This window comes from Ipomoea nil, unplaced genomic scaffold, assembly GCF_001879475.1.
Source record: "Ipomoea nil cultivar Tokyo-kokei standard unplaced genomic scaffold, Asagao_1.1 scaffold3226, whole genome shotgun sequence".
Taxonomy (NCBI): Eukaryota; Viridiplantae; Streptophyta; class Magnoliopsida; order Solanales; family Convolvulaceae; genus Ipomoea; species Ipomoea nil.
The window spans coordinates 514,643-524,138 of NW_017619654.1; the positions used below are offsets into that span (position 1 = coordinate 514,643).

Below are 9,496 nucleotides of genomic sequence, written 5' to 3' on the forward strand. Positions count from 1 at the left end.
ATATTCAACTACCACGTACAAGATAAAATGAATATAAGTAGTACGAGACTACCCAAAACGATGTCTGGAACAAACAACTGACCTCTACGAATATTTGATGAAGAAAGTACCACAAAGATCTTCGGCAAACTTCACGACAAAACCAACAAGCATGCGACAAAGGATGAAACCCGCCGAACACGCTACTGCCGAACTACCCAAGGAGACAAAGAGACAAGCAAAAGAAATCTTTGTTTTATTTCACTGCCTAGCCTCACGTCTACCTTTCCTTTCTGTTGAATAAACATATGTGTGTGTGTCTAGTGGCCATCTTGCATCCAAAATCCCTAAGCATTTTTATAGGGAATGAAGTACATGAAAGGTCACAAGATGCAAAAAGTCTCTTTGTTTCCAACCCTTCATAATCCCTTATTATTATTATACATTAATAATAATAATAATTAGGGCTCAATAAAACTATATAGTGGGTACAAAAATACTTGGTCCAAACATGAGCTATTTTCCACATAGGAGGAAATCTCAACCCAACCGATTCCCGGCTGGTGCATTTTTGTTTTTTTGAAATGTTTTATGAACTAATCTAATTATAACCCATCAGTATATGTCAAATGCGGATCATTGGTCATTTTTAATATCATGATTTATTTTGCTTATCATTATATTTGTAGTGGTCTCTTGTCTTTTGTGAAAATTCCACGTTCAATATAAGACTATCATTTTTGTCATTAAACACCGTAAACTATAAAATTATGAACATTTTTTGTCATTTTGATAACTTTTTCGACGAAACTTTGTTTTAGACAACGTTATTTTTGTCTCATCACTTTAAAAAAAAATTTGATTTTCCTTGATCTCTTTCGTCAGTTGTCTTCATCTCTTAGACTCTTACTGAAGTGTGCATTTATAGACAAATTATTGTGTAATGTAGAAAGATACCAAAGATGACTTTGAAGATAGGAGAGCGCACAGGTATTAAACTCTCCAAAAGGAGCTCTTTCCAGAAGGAGTTGTAGGGATCCATCCAGAAAGAACAAGTTGCTCCAGAAGGAGCTCTTTTCGTAAACGTTGACTAAAATGCACAAGAACTTTGACTAATGTGTACACATACACCATCAGCACACATGAATCCCTATCTCAAAATGCACAAAAAAATGTTCAAGATTGTACTGCAATTAAAAACGCACCTATCATGTACGTTTTACTTTGAAAATTCCAGTCAGTCAACGAACTAACCTGCAACCAGCGACTGCAACGAAACAATTAACATACGACAAAACTAACGTGAGCTCTGTTTTTGACGAGGTTGTAGGCAGAACTTAATCCTACAAAAAATATTCTTCCTAAAATAATGCATGATTACAGTTGATTATAATAATATTGGGATTCAAAATGCACATAAATTTAAGGGTTGAATTTTTAGTTTTTAGATTTGATAATCTAATAACATTTTGGTACATAATTTGAGGGCCGACTGTACATTTTTATCCTATAATATATATAAGATGACAAATAAAATATAATATTACACGTGATGATTGGGTCTTAGGTACACATAATTTAACTTTTATGTTGCTAATTCCATAACCACTGCGTGAAATGTTCACTTTTCCAATCGCTCTAAAAAATAGCTGCAAAAAGTGCATTTTTTTTTTCAAATTATCGTCGATCAATTGTGGTGGACGGAAAAGCGCTGGTATTTCTGATCACCTTTATTTTATTGGTGATGCACTAGTGGTTTAGTGGTAGAATAGTACCCTGTTGCGGTACAAACCCGGGTTCGATTCCCGGCTGGTACATTTTTGTGTTTTAGAAATGTTTTGTGAACTAATCTAATTATAACCAATCAGTATATGTCATATGCGGTATATTGAATGTTCATTTTTAAATATCATGATTTATTTTGCTTATCATTATATTTGTATTAGTCTCTTGTCTTTTGTGAAAATTCCAGGTTTAATATAAGACTATCATTTTTGTCATTAAACACCTTAAACTATAAAATTATGAACATTTTTTGTCATATTGATAACTTTTCCGACGAAACTTTGTTTTAGACAAGGTTATTTTTATCTCATCACTTTAAAAAAAATATTCGATTTTCCTTAATCTCTTTCGTCGGTTGTCTTCATCTCTTAGACTCTTACTGAAGTGTGCAGTTATAGACAAATTATTTTGTAACGTAGAAGAATACCAAAGATGACTTTGAAGATAGGAGAGCGCACATGCATTAAACTCTCCAAAAGGGGTTCTTTCCAGAAGGAGTTGTAGGGTCCATCCGGAAAGAGCAAGTTGCGCCATAAGGAGCTCTTTTCGTAAACATTGACTAAAATGCACAAGAAATTTGACTAATGTGTACACGTACACCATCAGCACACATGAATCCCTATCTCAAAATGCACAAAAAATGCTCAAGATTGTACTGCAATTAAAATCGCACCGATCACGTACGTTAGTTTGAAAATTCCAGTCAGTCGACGAACTAACCTGCAACAAGCGACTGCAACGAAACAATTAACATTCGGCAAAAATAACGTGAGCTCTGGTGTTGACGAGGTTGTAGACAGATCTTAATCCTACAAAAAATATTCTTCCTAAAATAATGCATTATTACAATTGATTATAATAATATTGCGATTCAAAATGCACATAAATTTAAGGGTTGAATTTTTAGTTTTTAAATTGATAATCTAATAACATTTTGGTATATAATTTGAGGGCCGGCGGTACATTTTTATCCTATAATATATATAAGATGACAAATGAAATATAAAATTACACGTGATGATTGGATCTTAGGTACACATAATTTGACTTTTATGTTGCTAATTCCATAACCACTGCGGGAAATGTTCACTTTTCCAATCGCTCTAAAAAATAGCGGCAAAAAGTGCATTTTTTTTTCAAATTATTGTCGATCAATTGTGGTGGACGGAAAAATACTGGTATTTCTGATCACCTTCATTTAATTGGTGATGCACTAGTGGTTTAGTGGTAGAATAGTACCCTGCCACTATACAGACTCGGGTTCGATTTTCGGTACGGTATATTGAATGCTCATTTTCAAATATCATGATTTATTTTGCTTATCATTATATTTGTAGTGGTCTCTTGTCTTTTGTGAAAATTCTACGTTTAATATAAGACTATCATTTTTGTCATTAAACACCTTAACCTATAAAATTATGAACATTTTTTGTCATTTTGATAACTTTTCCGACGAAACTTTGTTTTAGACAAGGTTATTTTTGTCTCATCACTTTAAAAAAATATTCGATTTTCCTTAATCTCTTTCGTCGGTTGTCTTCATCTCTTAGACACCTACTGAAGTGTGCATTTACAGACAAATTATTGTGTAATGTAGAAGAATACCAAAGATGACTTTGAAGATAGGAGAGCGCACAGGTATTAAACTTTCCAAAAGGAGCTCTTTCCATAAGGAGTTGTAGGGTCCATCCGGAAAGAGCAAGTTGCTCCATAAGGAGCTCTTTTCGTAAACGTTGACTAAAATGCACAAGAAATTTGACTAATGTGTACACATACACCATCAGCACACATGAATCCCTATCTCAAAATGCACAAAAAATGCTCAAGATTGTACTGCAATTAAAAACACACCTATCACGTACGTTTTACTTTGAAAATTCCAATCAGTCAACGAACAAACCTGCAACTAGCGAGTGCAACGAAACAATTAACATACGACAAAAATAACGTGAGCTCTGTTGTTGACGAGGTTGCAGACAGAACTTAATCCTACAAAAAATATTTTTTCTAAAATAATGCATGATTACAATTGATTATAATAATATTGGGATTCAAAATGCACATAAATTTAAGGGTTGAATTTTTAGTTTTTAAATTTGATAATCTATTACATTTTGGTACATAATTTGAGGGCCGACTGTACATTTTTATGCGATAATATATATAAGATGAAAAATAAAATATAATATTACACGTGATGATTGGGTCTTTGGTACACATAATTTAACTTTTATGTTGCAAATTCCATAACCACTGCGAGAAATGTTCACTTTTCCAATCGTTCTAAAAAATAGCTTCAAAAAGTGCATTTTTTTTCAAATTATCGTCGATCAATTGTGGGGGACGGAAAAACACTGGTTTTTCTGATCACCTTTATTTTATTGGTGATGCACTAGTGGTTTAGTGGTAGAATAGTACCCTGCCGCGGTACAAACCCGGGTTCGATTTCTGGTTGGTACATTTTTGTGTTTTAGAAATGTTTTGTGAACTAATCTAATTATAACCAATCAGTATATGTCATATGCGGTATATTGAATGTTCATTTTTAAATATCATGATTTATTTTGCTTATCATTATATTTGTATTGGTCTCTTGTCTTTAGTGAAAATTCCAGGTTTAATATAAGACTATCATTTTTGTCATTAAACACCTTAAACTATAAAATTATGAACATTTTTTGTCATATTGATAAATTTTCCGACGAAACTTTGTTTTAGACAAGGTTATTTTTATCTCATCACTTTAAAAAAATATTCGATTTTCCTTAATCTCTTTCGTCGATTGTCTTCATCTCTTAGACTCTTACTGAAGTGTGTAGTTATAGAGAATTTATTTTGTAATGTAGAAGAATACCAAAGATAACTTTGAAGATAGGAGAGCGCACAGGCATTAAACTCTCCAAAAGGGGTTCTTTCCAGAAGGAGTTGTAGGGTCCACCCGGAAAGAGCAAGTTGCGCCATAAGGAGCTCTTTTCGTAAACATTGACTAAAATGCACAAGAAAATTGACTAATGTGTACACGTACACCATCAGCACACATGAATCCCTATCTCAAAATGCACAAAAAATGCTCAAGATTGTACTGCAATTAAAATCGCACCTATCACGTACGTTAGTTAGAAAATTCCAGTCAGTCGACGAACTAACCTGCAACCAGCGACTGCAACGAAACAATTAACATACGGCAAAAATATGGTGATCTCTGTTGTTGACGAAGTTGTAGACAGAACTTCATCCTACAAAAAATATTCTTCCTAAAATAATGCATGATTACAATTGATTATAATAATAATGGGATTCAAAATGCACATAAATTTAAGGGTTGAATTTTTAGTTTTTAAATTTGATAATCTAATTACATTTTTTTACATAATTTGAGGGCCGGCTGTACATTTTTATCCTATAATATATATAAGATGTCAAATAAAATATAATATTACACGTGATGATTGGGTCTTAGGTACACATAATTTAACATTTATGTTGCTAATTCCATAACCACTGCGGGAAATGTTCACTTTTCCAATCGCTCTAAAAAATAGCTGCAAAAAGTGCATTTTTTTTTCAAATTATCGTCGATCAATTGTGGTGGACGGAAAATCGCTGGTCTTTCTGATCACCTTTATTTTATTGGTGATGCACTAGTGGTCTAGTGGTAGAATAGTACCCTGCCATGGTACAGACCCGGGTTCGATTCCCGGCTGGTGCACTTTTGTGTTTAAGAAATGGGTTTATGAACTAATCTAATTATAACCAATCAGTATATGACTAACCTCCACCGTATGAGAGACTAGCAAAACCGTATTGGAGACTATCTAAACCATATGGGAGAGTAACCAAGGATAATGCACAAGTCTCACAAGAGCCATGCACCAGATGAAGAAACACACCAAGTATGGTGGACCAAGCATAAAATCGAAACAGAGCATCTCACCTTGAACAACTGTGAAGTTTCTACAGAGGTTCCAATATATTGTTTTACAAGGATCATGATGGAGAAAAGAACTGATATATTTTTATCTGAACATCAACTTTTTACGTGGAACCGGAGACGCTCGATGGAGGCTGATTCACGGAGAAATTGTTTCATACTCATGCAAGAATCAGCAGATAAATTATTTGATCAACTTGACATGTCAGAGCATTTAGGAAGGACAAGAAATATCAAGATTACCGCATCAAACTTATTCAAATTTTGGAGGCTACAAAATTCAAGACACGGCAACGGGCAAAATATTCAAATCATCTGACAAAAGGAGAAAAGACTTCTACCTAATATTTCTGATCAAGTTGACAATATTATTTGATCAACCTCAATTCAAAAGGGACGATCGAGATCGAAAGTTGATCAACGGGCAAATAGCTTTCATTGGCTATAAATTGTCCAAGCAGGCTTGAAGACAAACACGAATTCTACAACGAAGAATATCCAATCAATCATCAAGTGATATATTGAGCTATACACGATAGAATTCAAGTCTGAGTGAGAGAAAAATTTTATCTCTTTGTAATATTCTCTACTGAGTGTAGAAAGAGGGCGGAGTAACTAGAGAGAGTGAAAAACCCTGGTTGAGTGTATCTTTGTGCGTAGCACTCGTTGTAAAGGGCAGAGTAACAAGAGGAGCTTGTGAAAACCCTGTGAGAGTGTAGCTTTGTGAGTAACAAGTGGTATCAGAGCGGTTGTCTATTTGAGTCAATTTTGACTGCTAGACAGATCTCAAAATCTTCAAGATGAATAGAGATATGGTTCTCGCTCAAAATCTGCTTTTCTCACTTAACAAATTTGATGATTGGAAAATTCGAATGCAGGTGCACTTATCTGCTCTAAATGATGAAATGTGGGAAGTCATCACAAATGGTCCTATCCAAATCATGGAAGTTAACACCGCCGCCGCACTAAATCCAGATGCTCCAAAATATATTGCAAAGCCAAGAATGGAGTGGACAAGTGATGATAGAGGGCGAAATAATTTGGACAACATTGGCAAAGATATTTTGTTCAAAGCGGTCGATGCCACCATATTCCCAAAGATTCGAAAGTGCACCACAGCAAAAGAAATATGGGATACACTTATCGGTATCGGTGAAGGCAATGAACAAGAAAAGGATAACAAACTAACCATTGCCATGAAGAGGTTCGAAGATTTCAAAATGCTACCGAATGAAAGCATCACTGACATGGAAGCTCGATTGATCAAAATCCTTGGAGAAATCACGGATCTAGGAAAGACAATTACCCAGAAAGAAATATCGCTCAAAGTGTTACGCGGACTACCTACATGTTGGGATATGAAGGTGACCGCAATGCGCGATCATAGAGATCTAAGGACATTATCTACGGATAAACTCTTTAGTGATCTTAAGGCGTACGAGTTCGAAATGAAGACACGAGTCGAAGAAGAACGCGATGAACGAACATCTGCACTGATGGCCGAACAACCATCCTCATCAAGGTCAGTAGTAAATAATGATTTTTTATCTGACGAACAATTTTCCCTATTTGTTAGGAAATTCAAGAAGTTCATGCGAAAGAACAAAGGATCACCACAAGGAAATTCTCTTCGGGAGAATAGAAGATCAAGAAGAGAATCTACAGAAGAAAACACAAATCTGTGTTACAATTGTAGAAAGCCTGGACACTTTATGGCCGAATGTCCACACCCCAAGGTGAACAAAAATTCGAATACTTCTAACTCTCCACAGGTTGAGTACAAGTCAAAAGAGAAGAAATTCAAAAAGGACAAACGGAAGGCTCTAATAAGCGATCCATTAGAAGCAAGTGGATCCGAAGAATCATCTAGCGACGAAAGTGATTCATCACAAGAAGATACCACGCTACTATGTTTAGTAAGCAATACATCCGAACATGAGGAATGCTATATGGCGCGTGAAACCGATGAAGAGGTATCTTCCAGCTCTTTTAGTTCTTTTAGTTCCGTTGACACCTCTTTCGAGACTCAAGAATCATTTCAAAGTCTTATGAAAGATTGTCAAAAAGCCATGGCCACTCATACTCAAATCAAAGAGCACAATAATACGTTAATCCTTGAAAAGGAAGAAATGGCACAAAAATTGCAAAATGCTCTAAATGAAATGAGTAACTTGAAAGCCGAAAATGTTCGACTTCAAGAAGAGTGTAAAGCTAGAGAGGTTCGAGAACATAACCTTCGGGAAGTAATCGCGTCATTTACAAATTCATCCAAAATAATGGATAAAATGGTAAACATGCAAAAACCCGCTGGAGATAAAGCCGGACTAGGCTACGATCCATCATGTTCTCAAACCCCTGTGAAACTGACTAATTCTACTACTACTTTAATTAATAAAGTTCCAGTGGTAAAATTTGTAAAAAGTCAGTATAGCACAATGAGACAAGGAGTTGGTAATCAAATAAATGCCCATAAAAATGTTGCAAGGCCGAATCCAAAAATCAATATCTCGGATAGGCAACAAAATTTTAAAAGGCAAAAATTTGTATCTCAAAAGAGAGCCAACGAGTCTAGTGCAATAAAACCTCATAGGAATATGGGAAGAATTCCGAGAATTGGGGCTGGGAGATTATATCCCTCAGAACAAGATTGGTCGCTTGAAGACAAACCATGGACCAAGTCCAGATTTGATCTTTTTCATAGGATCAAGCAACTATCTGCTTCCCAACCCGCACCAAAGCATTATTCGCAAGTGCGTTATGATTATAGAGTCTTTAATGGTTACAAATCACCTACGTACTCTTGGATCAGTGGGATCTAGGTGGATTTGGATACCAAAAATTACTAACACTAAAGGACCCAAACAAGTATGGGTACCTAAAAGTAATTAATCTTTCTTGCAGGAAGTTTGGTATTTCGATAGCGGTTGCTCTCGACATATGACCGGCAATAAAGCTAGTCTAGTTGAGTTCGAAAGTATTGAAGGACCAAAAGTAGTGTTCGGTGGAAACGATCGATATGGAATGACAAAAGGAACCGGCGCAATTGCGAAAAATGGTCTACGAATTGATGACGTATCTTATGTCGAAGGATTAAAATTTAACTTGTTTAGTACAAGTCAATTTTGCGACAAAGGATATCTCGTAGAATTTTACAAAGGCAAATGTCAAGTCAAGGACGAATCTACGAACGAAGTCGTACTCGCCGGATCAAGAAAGAAAAACATGTATGTTGTGGATTGGAGTACAACGAAGGAATCCGTATGCTTGATGGCAAATAATTCGAATGAAGCTTGCAAGAAATAATATAGTCGAAGGACTACCCAACATTGTGTTCAAGAAAAATCAAATTTGTGATGCATGCCAGAAAGGAAAACAAATCAAAGCATCATTCAAAGTCAAAGCTCTAGAGCCAACATCAAGACCCTTAAGTCTACTGCACATGGATTTATTTGGTCCAGTAGACCCAGTAAGTATAAGTGGTAAGAAATATACTCTGGTTGTTGTTGATGATTTTTCCAGGTACACATGGATAATATTCATCAAGAAAAAGGATGAAGTCTTATCAAAGTTGCCAGAGTTATTGAAGCTACTGCAAGTCGAAAAAGACATGAAGATTGCAACAATACGAACCGATCGAGGAACAGAGTTCGTGAACAGAGTGATTCAATCATACTGCAACTCACAAGGAATATTACATCAATTACCTACCGCACGAACGCCGCAACAAAATGGCGTAGCTGAAAGAAGAAATCGAACACTTAAGGAAGCCGCACAAGTCATGATATCAGTCGCTGGACTACC

At 35.5% G+C, this 9,496-nt stretch overlaps 2 non-coding genes across 2 annotated transcripts; both read left to right on the top strand.

Moving 5' to 3' along the window:
- Positions 1 to 1,725: 1,725 nt before the first annotated feature.
- On the top strand, positions 1,726 to 1,796 carry TRNAN-GUU. Its single transcript has one exon. It is a non-coding gene; the product is annotated as a tRNA-Asn (tRNA).
- A 3,606-nt stretch (positions 1,797 to 5,402) lies between these two features.
- TRNAG-GCC lies at positions 5,403 to 5,473 on the top strand. Its single transcript has one exon. It is a non-coding gene; the product is annotated as a tRNA-Gly (tRNA).
- Positions 5,474 to 9,496: the final 4,023 nt, after the last annotated feature.